This window comes from Etheostoma spectabile, unplaced genomic scaffold (assembly GCF_008692095.1).
Source record: "Etheostoma spectabile isolate EspeVRDwgs_2016 unplaced genomic scaffold, UIUC_Espe_1.0 scaffold397, whole genome shotgun sequence".
In the NCBI taxonomy this organism is placed as follows: Eukaryota; Metazoa; Chordata; class Actinopteri; order Perciformes; family Percidae; genus Etheostoma; species Etheostoma spectabile.
Window position 1 is genome coordinate 561430 of NW_022605601.1, and position 11323 is coordinate 572752.

General features: G+C 40.0%; 1 protein-coding gene and 1 long non-coding RNA gene across 2 annotated transcripts in view; one reads left to right on the top strand and one right to left on the bottom strand.

Moving 5' to 3' along the window:
* sorcs2 (sortilin-related VPS10 domain containing receptor 2) overlaps positions 1–11323 on the top strand; it is a 530001-nt gene that overhangs the window by 416774 nt on the left and 101904 nt on the right. The window lies entirely within an intron of this gene.
* The window catches only part of LOC116686602 (uncharacterized), a 15044-nt gene continuing 7379 nt past the window's right edge, over positions 3659–11323 (bottom strand). Inside the window, exon 3 of the long non-coding RNA XR_004331307.1 lies at positions 3659–3715. This is a non-coding gene — a long non-coding RNA (uncharacterized LOC116686602). The remainder of the gene's footprint in view (positions 3716–11323) is intronic.

Here is an 11323-nt window from a genome sequence, read left to right on the forward strand (position 1 = left end):
GTTCAAATGTTTGGGGTCACCCAAACAATTTTGTGTTTTCCTGAAAAGTCACACTTATACACCCATATGTTGTGAAATGAATAGAAAATAGAGTCAAGACATTGACAAGGTTAGAAATAATGATTTGTATTTGGAAATAAGATTTTTTTAAATAAACTTTGCTTCGTCCAAAAGGAATCCCATTGCCAAGCATTACAGCATTGCAGACCTTGGCATTCTACTCGGGTAATTTGGGAGGTAACTGGAGAAACTTGCACCCACGCTTCCAGAAGCAGCTCCAACACAAGTGGATTGGTGGATGGGCACTTCTTTGCGTACCATACGGTCAAGCTGCTCCCCACAACAGCTCATGGTCAGATCTGGTGACTGCGCTGGCCACTCCTTACCGATAGAATACCAGCTCCTCTGCTTTGCTCTAAATATTCTTGCACAATTTGAGGTGTGGTTAGGGTCTTGTTCCTGTTTGTAGGATGAAATTGGCTCCAATCAAGCGCTGTCCAATTGGTATGCATGGTGTTGCAAATGAGTGATGCCTTCCTTATCAGAATTCCTTTTACCTGTACAAATCTCCCATCTACCAGCACCAAAGCAAACCGAGACCATCATATTACCTCCACCATGCTTAACAGCGAGCGTTCAGGCATTCTCTCCTCATTTTTTGCATTTGTTCTTCTCCCCTCACAAACGTTCTTCTTGTGATTCCAACACACCTCAACACTTGATTCATCCGTCCACAACACTTTTTTCGGTCTCCTCCTCTTGCCAATGTCTGTGTTCGTTTTTTGCCCATCTTAATCTTTTTCTTTTATTGCAGTCTCATATGGCTTTTCTTTGCCACTCTGCCCTGAAGCCCAGAATCCCGCAGCCGCCTCTCACTGTAGATGTTGACACTGGTTTTGCGGGTACATTAATAAAGATGCAGTGGGGACCTGTGAGGCGTCTGTTTCTCAAAACTAGAGACTCTAATGTACTTATCTTCTTGCTCATTGTGCAACGCGGCCTCCCCCTTCTTTTCTACTCTGGTTGAGCTGTTTGTGCTGTCCTCTGAAGGAGTAGTACACACCGTTGTAGAAATCTTCAATTTCTTAGCACTGTCTCGCATGGAATAGCCTTCATTTCTAAGGACAGAATAGATGTTGATTTCAGATTGAAAGTTCTTTTTCTGGCCATTTTGAGCTTTTAATTGACCCCACAAATGTGATGCTCCAGAAACTCAGTCTGCAATCCAAGGACGGTCCCGTTTTGTAGCTTCTGTAACAACCTAAACTGTTTTCACGTATGTGAACATGATTGCACAAGGGTTTTCTAATCATCAATTAGCCTTCTGAGCCAATGAGCAAACCATTAGACCATTAGAACACTGGAGTGATAGTTGCTGGAAATGGGCCTCTATACACCTATGTAGATATTGCACCAAAAACCAGACATTTGCAGCTAGAATAGTCATTTACCACATTAGCAATGTATAGAGTGTATTTCTTCAAAGTTAAGACTAGTTTAAAGTTATCTTTATTGAAAAGTACAGTGCTTTTCCTTAAAAAATAAGGACATTTCAATGTGACCCTAAACTTTTGAACGGTAGTGTATGTCTGGTTGATTGACGTGATTTTCAGCAAACTACGGTACATTTTGGTGGTCACATGGCCAACAAGACCCGCCTCATGTGTATTTGAACCAATGACAGTGCGTTCTCTGCTGCACGCGTCATGAAAAGACTGACAAATACTAAATGCTGCGCCACGCAGCAGCCGGCAGAGGTTCAGAGTTGCGCAACGCAGTTACCGGCGGTAGATGTGTCGTCACAAAGCATCCGGCACAAACGGGTTAATATGCAGCATTAGCAGTTACAACATTAATAAAACACACTAGTTTTAAATTCTGCCCAGAATTACGTAAAGCCTCTTACTCTTACTAAAATTGTTGTCTTTGCGGGAAAGAACAGGGGTCGTTGCCATGTTTCTCTGTCTCAGAAGAGGCTTCAGGCCTGTCTCTTTGTTTCACAAGAGAGTACCACCAGAACTGTTAGGTTCCAACACAAACGCTAGCAGAGATGCAGCAAGATAGGCTGGGAAAAGGAGTTTAAATAGAGCGTGCTATTTGGACATCCAATCAAAAGAGGGAATCAGCTGAGCCGTCAGCAGATAATAGCCAAGCTTGACTCCATGACGCTATGCTTCATTTGTAACACTCAAAATGGTCTATCTAACATGTTCCCCATTCGGTAAATACTTAAGGGTGAAATGCCTTTCCCTTCACTTAAGCCTACACATATTTTGTTACACTTCTTTGTTGGTGTCAGATGTTAGTACGGTGCTTGTATCCAAATTAATCCCGGTACTGGCCTGATACACGATAGCTCCCATAAAATATTCACCACTAAGCATCGATCCAGTCACATTCCGTCTCATTGACATAGGGAAAACGAAAAATGAGCTCTAGTTCAATCAGAGGTAAGAAACCATTGCTGTCAACGCATGCAACACAGGGCCATTTTAGCATGACACTAGCCTGAGTGCTATTGAACTGCTGATTGAGTGTAATGCCTAGGGAGACGTGAGCCTTAAACTAAGAAGAAAACTTTCAGGACTATCACTGCAGTTGACGACTGTGTGGAGTGTTTTCCACCAACATGCATGCATGCATGCACACATTCATACGCATTCATACGCACGCACACACACACACACACACACACACACACACACACACAGAAAATGTATATAATTGCTCAAGTTCCAGCCCACCACAGAGAAATTGTATGCCTCAATTGCTTGACTACTAAGGCTGAATCCCATTTCTCCGTCTTACCCCTAACCCTCACCCTTTCTCTTAGCCCTTAAAACCAAGAGGTAAGGGCTAGGGGTGAAAACATACCCCTATGAAATGGAACACCACTTGGTTACATCACAATGCAGTATTGTTGATCACAAACTTCCAAGATGCCGTCAGTTATCACCGTTTTGAATGTCATGGATGTTCAGAAAAACATTTTAACAAAAATCTGTCTTTATTGCCCAATAAAGTAAACATAACAGGCAAAAACATTACATAAAATATATTACATTACAGAACCATTATCAACTATTCGAACCATAACTTCCATGTCACACACATAAAAAGGGACTAAAATGTGTAAAACTAAAAAAAGACACACGACCACAAACAAATCAACTATAGCTATTCTGACCGTCTGATGCCTTTCCTCACATTTCAGTGTCCCGTATCATAACAACAACAAAACAGTGCATGAACAGGAATTAATTACAAATGATTACAATAATACAGTACCAGTGGAATAATGAATGGCTACAACATGAACACATGATTTAAGAAACTTCTGCTTGTTTTCAGCCCAAAATTGGATCAGCTGCTGGGTGTCCTCCTGCGTCCCTGTGGGATACAGGACGGTACACGTAAAGCATGTAGCGCTAATTCTCTGCTAATGGTTAAAACTGTAGACCTGTATACAGTCCTTTCAAGGCAGAGAAATACGGGACTGTACAAAACGTTAGCAGTTAGCGATTAGCATTAGCTTAGCAAGCCAGCAATTTTTAAAAAGTTTCAATTAAGAACATGGTTGCAAGTATATATGCGCAGGACTGTATAGAGCACAAAACAAGTCTGTACTAATTTTAAATCAATCATATAAGCCGAAAATACTTAAATTCATGGGTCTCTCTGGTCAACCTGACAGCCATTGTTGCTTGTTGCGCAACTCACGACTTCCTTGAATGACTAATCTTTTATGCAAAACACCTGGACACACCACCGCTCACTGAACACATCTCTTCATCATTGCCACATAAAACTGTCCCCACCTGCTGGCATGTTAAGCCGTCTGCCCCCAGCGCTGTTCCAAAGACTTCTATTCCTGTCATCACCACGCACAGACCAGTAAACCGAAATGTGCAAATCCCACAAAGAAATATCAGTAATCTCTCAAGGATTAGGACAACTGCACCAACTCCTGTACCCAGAACAAACTCATTTAAAATGGCTCTTTTCAATGTGAGATCACTTTCGAGTAAAACGTTTATCTTAAATGATTTTATCTTGTCTTCAAATCTAGATTTTATGTTTTTAACTGAATCCTGGTTGCAAATTAATGACTATACCCAGCTATCTGAACTGTGTCCGCCTCAATACGATTGTTTTAGTCAACCGAGGGTCAGTGGTCGTGGTGGTGGGCTAGTGACCGTGTATAGGAAAAATTCAAAATGTCATCAAGTACGCTGTGATGAATTTAACTCCTTTGAAGTTCTCACTCTTAAGGTTGGAGGGCTGCAACCTATCTTATTTGTTATAATTTATCGCCCCCCAAAACCACCTGGAAGATTTCTATCTGAACTTCCTGAATTTTTATCTAATCTGGTTTTAAATTATGACAGAATTGTTCTTTGTGGTGATTTTAATATTCATTGTTGTGACCCCAATATGTTATGCAACTAACTTCTTATATTGGCCACTTCTTTTAACTTCAAACAACATGTCAAAGAGCAACACATAATCGTGGTCCCACCTGGACTTGATTTTTACCCTGGGTGTCAGCATTTCCTCTGTGGAATTAGTTGACATGACCAATCTGACCACAGATGTATTGTTTTTAGCTGCAATTTGCCTGTTACTCATGCCATCTCACCAAGCTCCTGTGTTCTCGCTTTTTGAATGAACAAGTGTTTCAAAATTTTGCGCATCCTTTAAGAGTCAAAGCCAACACCTGTCTGACTCCAACCAACAATATGGTTGATCACTCTCACCATATCTGCTTGTCTTCACTAAATATTACTGCTCCTCAAAGGTTAGGCCTACGTCTAAGCTAAAGCAACCCGGATAAATGCCAGCATTCGCAGCCTAAAAAGGGAATGCAGGAAAGCAGAGCGCAGATGGAAAAAATCCAGTCTCCAAGTCCATTACCTCAGTCTGAAGGATTTATTAACTAACTACATAACATGGTTAAGGATGCGAGAACACACATTTTTTCTGAACTCATTACTACCATAAACACAATCCCAGGTTCTGTTTAAGACTGTGGATCAGCTGGTAAACCCAACCCCTCCTTGTGCCTCAGCTGGAAGTAATGATGACTGTGAATTGTTTTTATCTCTTTTACCAATAAGGTGGTGCTCATCAGAGCCTCGATTACCCCCCGGCCTATTACTCAGAGGTTCCTCACCAGCAAAAGACAGCTTTAACCAGTTTTATCCCATCGACTGCTGAGCTTTTAAACATTATCACAAATGAGAGTGTCCTCCAGCCCACTTGATGTAATACCTTCAAAATTTTTACTGAAAGTGATAGATTCTGTTGGGCCCCATTTGATAAAATTTTTAACAGCTCCCTATCTACTGGTTGTGTCCCTGATTATTTTAAAACGGCTTGCGTGAACCCACTTTTAAAGAAACCTGGGTTAGATCCCTCCCTCCCACATAATTTTAGACCAATTTCAAAACTGCCTTTCATTGCAAAGATTTTAGAAAGAACTGTGTCCAAACAGCTGCTCACTGTACTGGAAAATAACAAAATATTTGAAAAATTTCAGTCTGGTTTTAGGAAGTACCATAGCACCGAGACTGCCCTGCTTAAAGTCACCAATGACCTTTTAATGTCTGCTGATGAAGGCATGTGCTCGGTCCTTGTACTTCTGGACCTCAGTGCTGCTTTTGACACCATTGATCACACATCATGTAGACAGACTGAGGCACTGGTGGGATCTCTGGTACTGCTCTAGATGGTTTTCATCATACATGACAAATAGGAAGTTTTGCGTGTCTGTAAATAACTGTCTCCTCGTTCTCCAGTTAAATATGGTGTGCCTCAGGGGTCGTCTTAGGACCCATTTTTTTTCTTGTATCTGCTTCCCCTTGGACATATTATCCATAAACATGGCATTCTTTTTCATATTTATGCTGATGACACACAAATATACTTACCTGTCAGATCCTCAGACCCTGGAATGCTGAGTTCACTTAACACCTGCCTTGGTGAAGTTAAAAAATGGATGTCAATAATTTCCTCCAGCTGAACTCAGACAAAACGAAATCCTCGTCATCGGGTCTCACAAATGGCAAAGCAAATACTGCCATCTGCCGGTCGCTAGTAAACTACATTACCCGTGGCAAGAACCTCGGTGTTGGTTTGATAGTCAATTAAATTTTGAGCAGCACATCACAAAACTTGTTCATCATGTTTTTATCAACTTAAAAATAGCTAAATTCGATCTATGTTAACTTTTAAGACACCGAGACCCTTTTACACGCCTCATCTCATCACGCCTGGATTATTGCAATAGCCTTTTCACCTTTTTAACTCAAAATCTATTGATCGACTCCAGACTGTCCAGAACTCAGCTGCCAGGCTTTTAACCAGAACAAAGAAATATGACACATTACTCCTGTTTAAGCTTCATTGCACTGGCTCCCAGTATGTTTTAGAATTGACTTAAAATTCTATTGATCACTTTTAAAGCTCTTCATGGCCTTTCGCCTTGTTATATCTCTGACCTTTTAGTACCATATACACCAGCACGCACCTTGAGATCCTCGGGCAGAGTGTCTGCTATCTGTTCCAGAGTCTCGAATGAAAACTAAAGGGACAGAGCGTTTGCTGTCAGGGCCCGAGGCTCGGAACAGCCTGCCCGAGGAAACAGGTCAGCTGGTGCAGTGAACTCTTTTAAGTCGCTTCTTAAAACATACTTTTATAGGAGAGCCTTTCCCGATCTTATTTGACTTTATTTTTACCCCTCTTATTTTCATTGTATTTTACAATTTTATATTTAACTGTATTTCAGTCTTTTATGTTTCTTATGCTTTTGTATTGTTGTACTTGTTAAAGCACTTTGTAACTTGTTTTTGAAAAGTGCTCTACAAATAAAGATTATTATTATTATTATTATAAACCCTCGGTTTCAAGTAAGCTCACGTCCTGACTCGGTTCCAAGGGCCATATAACACTTCTTCCCCCCTTCTTGTAAATGTGTGTAAATGGTGTAAAGGCGCTTTGAGTTGTAGTTAGAAGAAAGACTAGCTGACATAGGGCTAATTGGACTACACCAACCAAGTGTTGACTTCTCTTTCTGATCATTTTAAACAAAAAAAAAGAATTGAACATTTACTTTAAAGGTATTTTCCCATAATAGTACTGCCATTTTTTTTTTTTTTAAGAAATTGCCAAGAGCGATGTCCATGCGATGTTTCTTTAATCTTGTCAATATTCAAACATTTCTCTGGTATACAAATATTACGAAAATAGTCAAGACCATCTTTAATGAGAAGTAACTTGAAAGCATGCGCTTATATCAAGGACTGCAGTATTAGCAACACCATTGACTTCATCTCGGTTTTAATTATTTACAATGTATCCCTAAAGTTAAATTTCAAAGATTGATTACACAATCGCAAAAAAAATCTTTTCTGAGGGGAATTTATATTCTTCTGTGTTATTTTTGGTAATTTTTGTGTGGAATGGTGAAGTATGCATTCCAAATAGGACTCCTTTTACCGTGAGGGTTATATATTATTTTGTATTTCTCTAAGTAACTTAAAGTCTTGAGCTAAAACATATTCCATACATATTTCTTTAATCATGCATCAACTAGAATTACTTGTGGCTATACAGCATCTTCTGGGCATTCATTTCCTCAACATGTAATAAGCACTAACATTTAAAGGGTAACCATCATTTTTTTTCTACCTGGACACTATTTTTCTATGTTTTTGTGTCTAAATGACTGACAGCAATCTGCAGCGGCGAAACAAGCTACAATATAAGTTAATAGGACAATTGTGCAACTTGTATTTACGTTCACAAAAGTGCTTTTTTTTTTGGACCAAATATTGTTTTTATTTTTTTATAAGTACAAACAGTGACAAACAATTACAAACAGTACACTGAGACTGGGAACGCGTCCCAGGGCCAAAATATAAATAATAATAATGAAAAAAAAAACATAAGAGGAAAGACGGGAGAGAGACAAACCACACATAAAACAGACAAGCACAGATTATTCCAGACCTGACCAACAGGAGAGCACTCCCAAAACACGTGCAGATATGTTCCTTGTGCTTTTATTGGGCCCAAAGTGCATAAATGGCTGATAATTATTTTTATAAGGTGCAATGGTTTCACAGGGTGAGATGATGGTCTGGATTGCGTGATACTTCCGGAATGCTAGACCATACATAATGCCAGTTGAGATCGATATTCAGACCTGGGCAAGCGTGTGCCCAGATCTTTTCAATAGGAAGGGCCAGATATCACTAAGAACTGATAAAGCCTTGATACCATATGATGCAGCTCTGCTGTTCACCAGGACGCCTCACACTCAGTCAGGGATGTTTTACACAGATCTTTATTTTGCCGAAAGCACATAGACAGAGCGCACTGTGTCAGACAGTTCTTATGGAGTTCCCTTGCTCCAACCTGGCCCGAGGCTGTCAGACGCGAAATATCCCGAACTCCCACTGTCCAGTCTCTCCCACAATGTCTCCCAAAGTGTATTTTCCTCTCTGTGTTGGCATCTTTACTTCTCTCAGCATCGGTCCTCTTCTGCTCCAGCTCGCTATTGGGCGAGCGTGATAAGACAATTTGCTACAGCTGTGTCAATCAGACCTCCCCCGCCTGCTCACTTGAACCACCACCGTATGCCGTGAGTGCTGATTTTAATGGAAGGTAAAAGAAAAAAGAGGAAAGTGGTAGATTGAATGTGCTCTGCAAGTCAGAAAAAGGTAATAAGCAAAACTCGCTAAAAATGTCTTTTAGACAGTGAAGCACCATTTCTTCCCATTGTGGGCCTGTTATCGGTCTCCCACCAATCAGGAGTGCTGTATTATTGATTACAGGGGGAAAAGGGTGCCAGTTACAAACTACATGGCAGTATGTTTCAGCCAATCTTCAAGTCTTGATAAGATGTGAGATAATGGGGCCAAAGCGTAGCTGGCACTGTTTTGTTATAAACAAGGTACGCCAGCAAACAGACACATCTGGGCTAAACCAAGTGAGGAGGGGCCTCAACACAAAGGACCAAAAATCATGTTTTAAGTAAGGAACTGAGAGGCCACCATCCTCTCTCCTCTGTAGAGTAGACATCTTAAGTCAGGGCTGTTTTCCTTTCCAGATAAATTTAGATACAGCGGATTGTAATATGCGGTGAGGGGTAGGACAGAGCTCACAAAATTAGTCCTGGGTAACAAATTAATTTTAACCACTGAGATACAGGCTTGAATTTACATGGGGAGAGCCATCCATTATTCATCTTTCAAAACATTGTTACGAGCAACAGAAATTAACAATCTGGTTTAAGCAGGGGAAGACCTCATTGCCTAAATATTTCAACTGCTTAACAATGGGGATGTAAGCAGAGATGGTTGAATTGTGGGCAGAATCATTTAAATCAAGTAGAGCAGACTTTGACCAGCTAATTTTAAAGCCTGAAAAGCTTCAATACCCCTTGCATAAAGATAGGTGAGGAAGAGACTGAGATGGGTTTTCTAAAAGACCAAAACATCCGCGAATAAGAGATATTAATAAGAGATGATGCTGTGTGTTACAAATGCATATTGGTGACACCACAATCAATTGGCAAATGACTTGAGCCAGCAGCTTTAGAGAAATGACCGCTAATGCAGGACTCAAGGGGCATCCTTGGCGGGAGGTTCTAGAAACTGAAAATTAAGAAGAGGAAGTGTGTCGGTTAAGACTCGGGCTTAGGGATTAGAATACAAAACTTTAATTAATGAAAGTTTTACCAAGACCTCCAAGACTGACCATGGAAATGGCCACTGAAGTCTGTGAAAGGCTTTAATTTTGTCAAGAGAAAGAAGTGACATTTGGGTCTTACTGTCCTCTACTGCATCAACAATGTGGAGAAAGCATCTAACAGTCTGTTGCTAGTCTCGTTTTCATGAATTCTGTTTGGTCGGAGTTCACAAATTTTACCATATGAGACTCCAAACTACTTGCTAGGAGCTTTGCAAAGATTTTTATATCAGCGTTCTCAATCTTTTTTCAGGAGTAAGGAAATTAAAGCTTTTAACATCCCTTGATAATTCACCCTTTTCAATGGAGAAGTAAATCATGTCAAGGAGGAAAGAGCCCAGCTGTTCCTAAAAAGTTGCATTAAAGTCTGGGGGAATCCCATCAAAGCCTGGTCATTTTCCTTTTTGCATACTCTGTATTGCCACCCTTCATTGTTAATGATAATCAATTTGTCCAAGCTAGCTGATTCCTCTGCTTACAACTGATGCAAGTCAAGGTGATTCAACTAGCTGTCACAGAGCGATTTATCCAACTTAACCTCAGATTCATACAGATTGGAATAAAATGTCTGAAAGGATATATTTATTTAGACAGGGTCAGTTCTAATATTACCATCGGGAGATTTAATAGTGGGAACATCTGCAAAATAATCACTGGCTCTTGATCTCATAGCAAGAAGGTGACAAGGTCTAGCACCTTAAAAGTAATGGCGCTGTCTTGCCCTGTGAATTAAAAATTCAGACTTCTGTTTCAGAATGTTATTTCGTTCTTGACTAAAAAGTTAGTTTGTAACAGTGTGTCCAAAATGGTGAACTCAGCTTCAAGATTTTACAGTTTCAGTGACGTAGCTTTGCGTGTAGTAGAGCAGAATAGTTTGGTATTGCTCCTATTAAGAGATGGGAAGTAACAAAGTACAAATACTTCCTTACCGTACTCAAGTAGATTTTGTCAGATATTTTTACTTTACTATTTATTTTTTTGGCGACTTTTTACTTTTACTCCTTACATTTTCACACATATCGGTACTTTATACTCCTTACATTTTACAAAATTGGCTCGTTACTTTAGTTTTGTACAAAAGGTCGTCTTTTAGGTGTGATTGTGAGTGCATGTCGGAGAATAGCGCGGACACGCGCCTCACACCGCGCACGCCACACAGAGAAAAAAGTGAGAGAGAAGACAAAGAGAGTAGCTGTCTGGAGGATAATCAGTTGAGATTGTGTGCGTCTTTGAGAACTGTAAGTCATATAACTTATGTTGTCAGTTCATTTAAGCCTGTTGTATTGTTCTATAGTTATTGCAAATTTAAGTTAGCTTGTTTGGCTGTTGATTCGATATAATGGTGATTGCTGAACGTCCTTGCTCATTAAGATAATGTAATTATTATTATTTACTAGAATATATGATTCCTATGCATTGTGTATGGTAGCCTTTACAATGTTATTTATTTCTTTTACACAAACAGCCATAGCAGAGCTCCCCACGTTCATGTTTATACTGATGCTTGATTGTAATAAAGTATCAACAGAGATAAGTTGTCTCCGTCCGTGTTTTAACAGACACACCTGGG